The sequence below is a fragment of the Gigantopelta aegis genome, chromosome 5, assembly GCF_016097555.1.
Source record: "Gigantopelta aegis isolate Gae_Host chromosome 5, Gae_host_genome, whole genome shotgun sequence".
NCBI lineage: Eukaryota > Metazoa > Mollusca > Gastropoda > Neomphalida > Peltospiridae > Gigantopelta > Gigantopelta aegis.
This window is the reverse complement of record NC_054703.1, coordinates 35957013-35967601: the sequence shown is the minus strand read 5'-3', so window position 1 is coordinate 35967601 and position 10589 is coordinate 35957013. Positions and strand designations below refer to the sequence as shown.

At 40.4% G+C, this 10589-nt stretch overlaps 1 protein-coding gene across 2 annotated transcripts in view; it reads left to right on the top strand.

Annotated features, from left to right (window-relative positions):
• The first annotated feature begins 676 nt into the window (after positions 1-676).
• LOC121373536 (LHFPL tetraspan subfamily member 2a protein-like) overlaps positions 677-10589 on the top strand; it is a 24241-nt gene continuing 14328 nt past the window's right edge. Inside the window, exon 1 of one of the 2 annotated variants that reach the window (XM_041500213.1) lies at positions 677-1383. The gene's annotated coding sequence lies outside the window, so the exon portion shown is untranslated. Of the gene's footprint in view, positions 1384-7993; positions 8591-10589 lie in introns of those variants that run through there. The other variant, XM_041500214.1, reaches the window with a different exon arrangement.

Here is a 10589-nt window from a genome sequence, read left to right as displayed (position 1 = left end):
GAGATTGTGACACGCGCACACTCCAGATATCGTTTCTACGGGGTCTGTATTTGGTGTCTAATATACGTTTTTCGACATTTGGTCAAGAGAGAGACCGAGAGATAGACCGAGAGATAGACAGACAGTGAGATAGAGAGAGAGAAGGAGTGAGGGAGAGAAAGAAGGGGAGAGAGAAAGAAGGGGAGAGAGAAGGTGAAGAGAGAGGGTGGTGGAAGGAGGGAGGGAGAGAGAGAGAAAAAGAGAGGGGAAGAGTGAGTGAGGGAGAGACACAAAGGGAAGGAGAGAGAGAGAGAGAGAGAGAGAGAGAGAGAGAGAGAGAGAGAGAGAGAGAGAGAGAGGAAGGAGAGAGATAGACAGACAGTGAGATAGAGAGAGAGAGAAGGAGTGAGGGAGAGAAAGAAGGGGAGAGAGAAAGAAGGGGAGAGAGAAGGTGAAGAGAGAGGGTGGTGGAAGGAGGGAGGGAGAGAGAGAGAGAGAAAAAGAGAGGGAAGAGTGAGTAAGGGAGAGACACAAAGGGAAGGAGAGAGAGAGAGAGAGAGAGAGAGAGAGAGAGAGAGAGAGAGAGAGAGAGAGAGAGAGAGAGAGAGAGAGAGAGATGTAACCACAGGCTACACTTACCGAGAAAACAGCAAGGAGTATTTTATCTGAACTTTCCCCTAGTCAGGACACTGTATACCACGGCTTACGTTTACAGTTAACTTATACGTCATAGATGGCAATCGGTTTGGAATTATTACAGTGGGAAAAAAAAATCCTCGATGAATATTAGCAGGCTAATAATAATAGAAACGTAAAATAAAATATTAAAAATTCACTGATGGCTGAAAATGTATATCATTTGGAATATTTTACAATCTAAATATAAAAGACTGAAGGTAGGGTCACACAATATGGAAAATAAAACATAACGGACATATAGCTTTCTTTTCTGTTTTTATTAAAAAAAATTATTTATTTATTTATTTATTTATTATTATTTTTTTATTATTATTATTATTAATTTTTTTTTTTTTTTTTTTTTTTTTTTTTTTTTTTTTTTATTTGTATCCAGTGGCCAGTAAACTGCAACTACTAAAAGTCCTATTTTTAAACCAGTAATAATTATACAGTACTGACGAGGAGCAAGTCTAGATGAAACAAAAGGGCGAGACCTATTTGTTTTGGCGTATTGTTATATAGCTTTTCTCCTATTCCGTAAACAGCCGAGCGGAATTTCACGGAAACACTGAGTTGTATGGTATGTCAAACCAGCGATATATTGGTGCATTACAGCTCAGTCAGGGGCTATTGTTGCTGGAGCCGGAATAACTGCGTGTCATATTCTACTATTTCATGAAAGCTTTTTATAAGGATACGGAGGTTTATTCCAGTTGTCAAAGAGAGGTGAGATATTAAAGTATACTAGTATTTTCATTTTACTTACTACTATACGAAAATTAATTCAGGAGCGCATGCATGATTTTTTTTTCAGGGAGGGAGTGCTAATTTTACTAGGGGCACCTACAATATCACGCCTGTACGAACGATGCCTGGAGAGGGGTGGGCACGTGCTCCCCCCCCCCCCCCCCGTTTCCTACGCCTGTGTATAGAGTAGGACAACCCAGCCAACCCACCCTCATCCCCCAAATGAGACGGTATACAATGATATACTCAAGCTAGAAAAAAAGGGCGATTTGTTTTTCTATTTGGCGGAGAGGGGCGCAACTACCATCCCCCTGACCGGCTTCTAGGTACACCCTGATAATATGTCTGGAAGGAAGATTCTTCACAAACTGAGAGTAACGAAAGTAAAAGTTATTGCTGTGACGAAACATGTGTTTGTTGCGTTGTCGGACGTAACGCGGCGATTAAAACGTCATTAGCGGGTTTCTGTGGTGATGTCGGTTTACGTCTCATGTGACGTCACACCACAGTGTCAGATAATAAACCTATCACCTCTCTTTGATTCTGATATTTATCTGTAGCAGATACCAGTCTATATTTAATGTTTCTGTTTAATCAGTTTTCTAGCTAAACAGCCAGTTTCAAAATACTGGACGAAAATTTTATTTAAAAAAGAAAGAAAAAAAGATATTATATTCGAGACAAAAAAGTATATATATAAAGACACAAATGAAAAAAAGGGAAGGAAAACAAAATAATTTCAAATTACGTGTATTTAATATAGGAAGAAACTTTCAAATATAACATAGCAAAAAAAACAACAACAAACAAACAAACAAAAAAACAACAAATAAACAAACTAAACATAGGATTAGAAGGCTACTTTTGAACAAGTTTGTTCTGTTTAACGACACCACTAGAGCATATTGATTTATTAATCATCAGCTGTTGAATGTCAGGCATATGGTAATTTTGACACAGTCACAGATAAGAAACCCGCTACATTTTTTTTTCAGTAGTAGCAAGGGATCTTTTATATGCACCATACCACAGACAAGATAGCACACACCACGGCCTTTGAAATACCAGTCGTGGTGCACTGGCTGGAACGAGAAATAGACCAATGGGCCCACCGACGGGGATCGATCCCAAACCGACACAACTGTTGAATAATAGGAGAAAATATTAAATACATTAAGTATGGTTCAAGTAATAAATGGTAACTGAGAAATATAGGAGATAAATTAAATATAGTAGGCTAATTTAAAACAGTCTTATCCTGTCTATGGGATGGTGCATATAAAAGATCCCTTGCTGCTAATCGAAAAGAGTAATCTATGAAGTGGCCACAGCGGGTTTTCTCTCTATATCTATGGGATCCTTAACCATATGTCTGACGCAATATAACGGTAAATAAAATGTGTTGAGTGCGTCGTTAAATAAAACATTTCCTTTTGTTGTGGGTGATGTGGTATGTGCTATCCTGCCTGTGGAAAGGTGCATACCATCTATCTTACAACGAGTTGTTTAAAAACGTATCCAACGAGCGAAAGCGAATTGTAAGATAAATGGTATTTAACGGACACGAATGTAGTATTCTATTTCTTACATATCTTCGGAAAACAGTTTTAAAATAAATTTAAACTACTTTTTCAACTAAAACCTATGTAGGGCCCAAGCGCTTATAGTTAACTTGTACGTCCCAGACAAGTCAATTTCAGGTTAACTTGTACGTCACAGAGATCGATTCGACCGCGCCTTTTTTCACATTGGATGGTGTATGGCATTGGTGACCTGGTCATCACCTAGGAACAGCCAGTCGTATGTCTTTGAAATGTTATCGCACATATGTGTGCTAACACTATTTATTATAAAAAATAACAAATGATGTTCTCACCAACGGGTGTGTAAGTAAGTACATTATATACTCTGATATGCCACTCCAAAAAATAAATATATCTAACATTCCTTGTGGTTAATGTTGACTGTGAAGATTTACAGATAATTTATTCCATTGCACTTGTTTGTTTTGTTTTGTTTTGTTTGTTTGTTTGTTTGGTTGTTTGTTTTTGTTGGAGTTTCTTTCTTTCTTTTTTTGTTCTTTCATGGGTTGTGGGTGGGGTGTGTGTGGGAGGGGGGGGGGTTTGTGTGTCGTTTTTTTTTCTTTTTTGTTTTGATCTCACAAATGCATTACCTTTGTTATCTATCCATGTTATTATTTTTTCTTCTTTTCTTTTTCTTTTCTCTCTCTCTCTCTCCATGTTTTGTCTGTTCTACTCTCAGCACACTTTGTTTTTGGAACTATATTCCAGGAACTGGCCCGTGCGGTCTTGTTGCCAATAAAAGCAAAGTCGGGATATTTCGCTTCCGGTTCCTTGTCTCGTGAAATTCCGCCAGAGTTAAAAAGACACTAATTCATTTCACGTGAAGCCATTGTTCTCAAACATTGCTAAGTATTTCAGATATAGACCTGCATGTGTATATGTACATTTCACGCATATAGCAGGCGCGAAATAAGTTGGGGGTGGGGGGGGGGGGGGGGGGGGGGCGTAGCTAATATACCTGTAGATCCCATCCCTGGTTAAACGTACAAAGAAGGAAATGTTTTATTTAACGACGCACTTAACACATTTTATTTACGGTTATATGGCGTCAGACATATGGTTAAGGACCACACTGATAGAGAGAAGAAATCCGTCATGGGCTACTCTTTTCGATTAGCAGCAAGGAATCTTTTATATGCACCATCCTCAAGGTTTGCCGGGGGGCGGGACGTAGCTCAGTGGTACAACGCTTGCTTGATGTGCGGTCGGTCTGGGATCGATCCCCGTTGGTGGGCCCATTGGGCTATTTCTCATTCCAGCCAGTGCACCACGACTGGTATATCAAAGGTCGTGGTATGTGTTATCCTGTCTGTATGATGGTGCATATAAATTATCCGAAACCAGCGTATAAAGCTTGAAGGAAGGAAATGTTTTATTTAACGACACACTCAACACATTTTAGTTACGGTTATATGGAAGGAAGGAAATGTTTTATTTAACGACGCACTCAACACATTTTATTTACGGTTATATGGCGTCGGTCATATGGTTAAGGACCCCATATATAGAGAGGAAACCCGCTGTCGCCATTTCATGGACTACTCTTTTCGATTAGCAGCAAGGGATCTTTTATATGCACCATCCCATAGACAGGGTAAGACATACCACGTCCTTTGATGCACCAGTCGTGGTGCACTGGCTGGAACGAGAAATAACCCAATGGACCCATTAACGGGGATCGATCCCAGACCGACCGCGCCTCAAGCTAACGCTTTGCAACTGGGCTATGTCTCGCCCCTTTTCACTGAGGAAATGACAAATTAAACATGAAGTTTACTCCTGCCATTAAATCAACAATTATGTCACTTTAATTCACTGCGTTAAACAAGAGCAATACACGCTGGTGCGAGGAATAGCCCAATGGGCCAACTGACGGGGATCGATCCCAGACCGACCGCGCCTCAAGCTAACGCTTTGCAACTGGGCTATGTGTCGCCCCTTTTCACTGAGGAAATGACAAATTAAACATGAAGTTTACTCCTGCCATTAAATCAACAATTATGTCACTTTAATTCACTGCGTTAAACAAGAGCAATACACGCTGGTGCGAGGAATAGCCCAATGGGCCAACTGACGGGGATCGATCCAGACCGACCGCGCCTCAAGCTAACGCTTTGCAACTGGGCTATGTGTCGCCCCTTTTCACTGAGGAAATGACAAATTAAACATGAAGTTTACTCCTGCCATTTAAATCAACAATTATGTTCACTTTAATTCACTGCGTTTAAACAAGAGCAATACACGCTGGTGCGAGGAATAGCCCAATGGGCCAACTGACGAGGATCGATCCCAGACCGACCGCGCCTCAAGCTAACGCTTTGCAACTGGGCTATGTGTCGCCCCTTTTCACTGAGGAAATGACAAATTAAACATGAAGTTTACTCCTGCCATTTTAAATCAACAATTATGTCACTTTAATTCACTGCGTTAAACAAGAGCAATACACGCTGGGTGCGAGGAATAGCCCAAATGGGCCAACTGACGGGGATCGATCCCAGACCGACCGCGCCTCAAGCTAACGCTTTGCAACTGGGCTATGTGTCGCCCCTTTTCACTGAGGAAATGACAAATTAAACATGAAGTTTACTCCTGCCATTAAATCAACAATTATGTCACTTTAATTCACTGCGTTAAACAAGAGCAATACACGCTGGTGCGAGGAATAGCCCAATGGGCCCACTGACGGGGATCGACCCCAGACCGACCGCGCATCAAGCTAACGCTTTGCAACTGGGCTATGTGTCGCCCCTTTTCACTGAGGAAATGACAAATTAAACATGAAGTTTACTCCTGCCATTAAATCAACAATTATGTCACTTTAATTCACTGCGGTAAACAAGAGCAATACACGCTGGTGCGAGGAATAGCCCAATGGGCCAACTGACGGGGATCGATCCCAGACCGACCGCGCATCAAGCGAGCGCTTTACCATTGGGCTACGTCTCGCCCCCTCTTCTAGTCAGTGTCACACGTCTGGATTATAAGCCACTACAGTGTGCACTCACCTGTGTGGCGCAAAGTAATTCATGCAAATGTTAAGTACCCCTTGCTGTTAAAGGGACATTCCTGACATTACAACCATTGTAAAATGTTTCCGACCAATAGAGCCTTTTCTATGATGTAACATACAAATTAAGTACATTTTCTTATTTAAAATATAAGTGTCTGTATTTACAAGGTGTTTGTTGTTGTCTTAATAATTGTAGTAGCCCAAATTGGATTTTACCTCCCAATCATTTCATACGCACGAAAAAATATATATCACGAATTAAAGTAAAAACTGAGTGCTACAAACATTAGTATACGACCGCAAACACATTCGATAGACAGGTATGAAATAGTAGTGGCCAACAAGGATCTGTTATCACAAACATCTTACAATGGCTGCAAACTCACGACAGTCCCTTTAAGTACCCCGTGCTGTTTATAATAAAGGGTGGCCTGTATGGCGGCAGTGGGGTTTTATTACTCTGTTCTAAACCATCTGCTGCAATGATTGTACGTTTTACATTCAACAACGGCTATTACGAACAAGTCGGGTTGACGTTAAACAACTTTTTCCTTTCAAACGTTTCACACCTTTGTGCGTTCGTGTGACTCGGGAGAAAGATATTTAACTTCTTTCTTTCTTTTCTTTTATTTCTTTTTTAATTTTTTAATTTTTTTTAATTTTTTTTTTTTTTCTTTCTTTCTTTCTTTCTTACTTTCCTTCTTTCTTTTTTTCTTTTTTTTTTTTTTTCTTTTTTTTTTTTTCTTTTTTTTTTTTTTTTTTCTTTTTCTTGTGTGTGTTACTATAAAATCTCTGTAAGTGCAATTCCAGAACTAATCACTTTGGTGGGGATTGGCGGAAGGCCTCATAATTGTTTGGGTTTTTCCCCATTATTTAAAGTTTGTTTTATTTAACGAAACCACTAGAGCATATAATAAGCATATCGTAATTCTGACACATAGTTTTTAGTGGAACCCGCATTTTCCCATTAGCAGCAAACATAGGCGTCGGTAGACGAAAGCAACTGGGAGTGGGGTTGCAGATATATATGAATTCACCTTTTAAAGGGGGGGGGGGGGGGTGCAATACCTTATATTCAGTATTAGGGGGCGGCTAGTGCCCCTGCCCCCCCCCCCCCCCCCACACACACACACCCTCCGGCTACCAGCCACATCCGACGTTTATGGCAAGGGATCTTTTGTGATTGTATGTGCTAATACCAGGGTTTTTGATATACCAGTTGTGGAGCAGGAAAACATTTTATTCTTGGAAAGATCTCAATTTTACACTCAACTAACTCAGGCAATAATTATTAAAACTCACGGCAAATAAATAACTTGAACTTGTAGCTTTTTTATCTGTGTGTTTGGTAAGTACACCAAAACATTTCTCGCTCCAGCCAGTACTCCATGACTGGTATATTAAAGTTTGTGGTATGTGCTATCCTGTATGTGGGATGGTGCATATAAAAGAGCCCTTGCTGCAAATAAAAAAGAGTAGCCCATGAAGTGGCAACAGCGGGTTTCCTCTCTCAATATCTGTGTGGTCCTTAACCATATGTTCGACGTCATATAATAACCGTAAATAAAATGTTTTGAGTGCGTCGTTAAATAAAACATTTCCTATATCAAAACAAATACCATTACAAAACCGCCCCCACCCTACCCGCCCCGATTCCGACCCCGACCCCGACCCCACCCGACGATCAATTCTGAAACAGTCCTAACACGCGATCAGCATGTCAGAAACTCTGTCTGAACTACTGTTTGATACAATCTTTTATTCACTCGTTTTGACTTAAAAAAAAAAAAAAAAAAACATGGATGAAAAAAAAAAAATCAATACACATCTGACACATGCGCGCGCGTGACCGCGTGCACTGTGCGCAGACTTGCAGCTGCCGCGCGCGAGCGCCTGTCGAACGGACCCAGTCAATAACCGAGACGCGTCCGTTATCTTGGATTTCTTGCGGTCGAAATCTGTGGCGAGCAGACGGCTAGCGTTAAATGGTCAGGGCCGGTTGTGTAACCAATCGGGTCAGCTGATTGTATCTTCCTGACGTCTGACAGCTCGGCGGTTAATGGTCAGTATTGAAAGCAGACGTCAAAAGTAACACAAGTGAAAGAAATCGTCTGCTACCGCCGTTTTGGATACTAGAAGAATCAAAAACAAGTGAAAGAAATATTCGGCGTATGCGTTTGCTAGTAGAAGTGGAAGTCAGAAGTCGCAGAAGTGATATAAATCGTATGTCGTTGCATCGTATGTAGTGGAAGCAGGAGTAAAAAAAAAAAAAAGGAAAAGAAGTGAAACATCGGCTGCCACCGCTTTGGTTACTAGAAGAATCAAAAGCAAGTGAAAAAAAAACAACATTCTGTAGATGTCTATACTAGTAGAAGCTTAAGTAGGAAGTATCAGAAGACGTCCGTAGTTACGTTTACTAGTACTAGTATAAGCAGAAGTGAAAAATATCAGAAGTGACTGAATCGCCTGCCGCTGTTTCCGTTACTAGAAGAATCAAAAACATGTAAAAAAAAACAAAAAAACTAAAAAACTATTCTGCAGATACATCTGTTAGTAGAAGCGGACGTCGGAAGTAGCAGAAGTGAAATAAATGGTATGTAATTGTTTTTAATAGTATTAATAGAAGTACGAGTAGAAAATCGTCCTGAAGGTTGTGTTTAACAGGAAGTGGAGAAATCGTCTGAAGTGTGTTTACTAGTAAAGTAACAAGCGAAATAAAAAAAAACAAATACATCACATTCGGCATAAAAAAAAAATCGTCTGCACCATAGACGTACGAGACAGGCGAATGGGGAAACAACTGCCCACCTAGTGCTGGAGCAAAACCTCAAATTCAGGCCCCCCCAAAAATGATACAAATATTCGGTCAAAATGTGCCAACCAGAGACCTTTTTACCATGTATTTCCATCATTCTACCCCCAGAATTAGTTTTAATCCATGTAAAAATGCGTAGTGATTTCTTTGCAGCCCTATATTTAACTGTTGTAATGCTAATATGAATAAATATTGTCATCCAGCTTCGGGCATTTTCGTTTAATTCGGGCAAAAGTCAGCCTGTCTCCCCCCCCCCCCCCCCCCCCCCCCCACACCCCCTCCACCCCCCTCCCCGTCACAACCTGCCAGCATTGATTTTTACTAGCAGGTGTAGAAAGCCAAAAGCAATTAGCAAGTGAAAACAATCGTCTACAACCACTTTTGCTAGGAGATTATGAAGTGAAAAAACATATCTCGCCTAGTCTCTATTATTGTTCGTGAAAGCAGAATTCAAAATCAGTTGAAGTAGAGTGAAAGGACATATTTCCAAAATTCCAAATACGTTTACTATTAGAAGCAGGATTCAAAAGCAACAGGTCAAGAAAAGGAAGACAGCTGTCAGCAGTGGATTTTTCTATTAAAATCAGTATTAGAAAACTTTATCAATAGAGGTAAGTGACAGAAAGCATTTATAGTCGTGCTTGCTAGCAAAAGCAGAACTCAAAATCGACTCCCGATAATGTGAAAGGACACAGTTTAAAATACGTTTGCTACTCTGCCAGTGGAAGCGGTATTCAAACGAAACAGGTCTAGAAGGAGAAAATGTCTGCGGCGTATTTTGTTATTACAAGTAGACACAGAAGTCGAGATCAAGAAAAAAAAGTAAGTGACAAAAACATTGACAGTCATGTTTAATCGTAGAAGAATTCGAGATGAACCGATGTTATAGAGATTGTCCTCCATACGGCTCTTAGTGACAGCAGAAATCCAATGTAGCAGACGACATTTATTAAAACGAAATAAGAAGTTTGTTTAACAATATTACTAGAGCACATTGATTTATTATTAATCATCGGCTATTGGATGTAAAATATTTGGTAATTATGAAATATAGTCTTAGAGAGGAAACCCTCTACATTTTTCCATTAGTAGCAAGGAATCTTTTATATGCACCATCCCACAGGCAAAATAGCACATGATATACCAGTTGTGGTGCACTGGCTAGAACGAGAAATAGGCTATTTTAGTGAAGCAGACGACATATTAAAGCAAACCATGTCGCGCAGACGGCTAATTCCGGCTAGTGGATCTAGAAACTGACATTTGAATCACGAACTCCCATCAGTGTCACGTGCCCACGGTACAATATTGCTATTGTTCGATATTGTTCATAGTTTTCCCCACGGGATGGGAGATGAGACATAATAATTCCTATTGTGTGATACAGTTAAAATGTTCTCCATGAGGTGTAAGATAAAAACTAACGAAATTGTGTAGAGGTGTGATACGCCATTAGTTTGTCAGTTACCATGGAAACGTCACAGTTCGCGAGTTGTGGTTTTAGTTTACCAGCGCATGCTACAACACGTGAATGCTTTTATATGAAACAGTTCGCATCGTTTACATCTAGAAAAACATGCGAGAATGCCGACCAGAATATCTCATATGATTAGAGTTACAATCTGGCTTTCATAGTACGCCATATTGGCAATATTTGGATCAGCAGATCACACAATAGCAGAGGCGGATCAAGGAGGGCGGGGTGGGCCAGGGACCCTCCCTCCCCCTGTTTTTCCCATTGTTTTATTTATTCCCCCATTGACATGCCGCTTTTGAC